Source organism: Galeopterus variegatus, unplaced genomic scaffold, assembly GCF_000696425.1.
Source record: "Galeopterus variegatus unplaced genomic scaffold, G_variegatus-3.0.2 Scaffold2265, whole genome shotgun sequence".
Taxonomy (NCBI): Eukaryota; Metazoa; Chordata; class Mammalia; order Dermoptera; family Cynocephalidae; genus Galeopterus; species Galeopterus variegatus.
Genome location: NW_007728376.1, coordinates 34,540 through 35,607, shown reverse-complemented (window position 1 = coordinate 35,607; position 1,068 = coordinate 34,540).

Genomic DNA, 1,068 nt, shown 5'->3' with positions numbered 1-1,068 from the left:
GTCAAGACAATAATCCTGGAACAAAATGAGAATTTCAACAAAAAGATAGAAAAAATAATAAAGTACCAAACAAATCATGGAGCTGAAGAACACAATAACTGAACTACACAGTACAGTAGAGGGGTTCAACAACAGGCTAGATCAAGCAGAAGAAAGAATCAGCAGACTTGAGTACCAGTCGTCAGAAATATTTCAGTTAAAGGAGAAAAACTTAGTTAAGGAGATGAAAGACTTCTATAAGGCATCTTCAAAAAGTGGATAAAAAATGTGGATTATGAAAAACTGCATGGATTTCAATTTTCTTTTTTTTTGCACCAAAATAAACTCATACTAACTTGTTATAACATGTCTGAACAGAATTTAGTTTGAGGCACTAAGAAGGATAAGAGATCAGTTTGCCTACAGCTCCTATCAGAGCAACATAAATTTTGCTAAAGTTGAAGCAAGAACAAACATCAAATTTATAGTGAAGCTTGGGTGGAAGACTGGTGAAATCATTGATGTTTTATGAAAAGTTTATGAGGACAATGCCGACTATAGGTCAAATGTGTCCCCTAAATTTTCAAGTGTTGGAAACTTGATCCCCACTGTAACAGTGTTAAAAGGGTGGAAAATCTGATTATGGTACTTGAACAGAGGGGCCTTTGGTAGATGATTGAGTCATGAGTACTGTGCTCTCATGAATGAAGTAGCCTATTCATGGAGTAACAGGTTGATGGTTTATTGGGTTGTCATGGATGTGAACTTGTGGTTTTATAAGGAAAGCACAGTAAAGAAACCTCGCCATACTTACCATGTGATTGACTGTGTTACCAAGGGACCTTGTAGAGAGTTCCCACCCAGAGGAAGACCCTCAGCAGATGCTCCCTCCCTGTACTATAAAACTGTAAGAAATAAGTTTCATTTCCTCACAAATTACAGTTTCATGTATTCTGTTATAAGTGACAGAAAATGGACTAATATAATGCCCTAAATAAATCATCAGTTAACAAATGAATAACTCATTTTAAGAAGAGACAAGATGATGCTGAAGATAAAGCTGACAATGGCAGATCATCCACATCAATT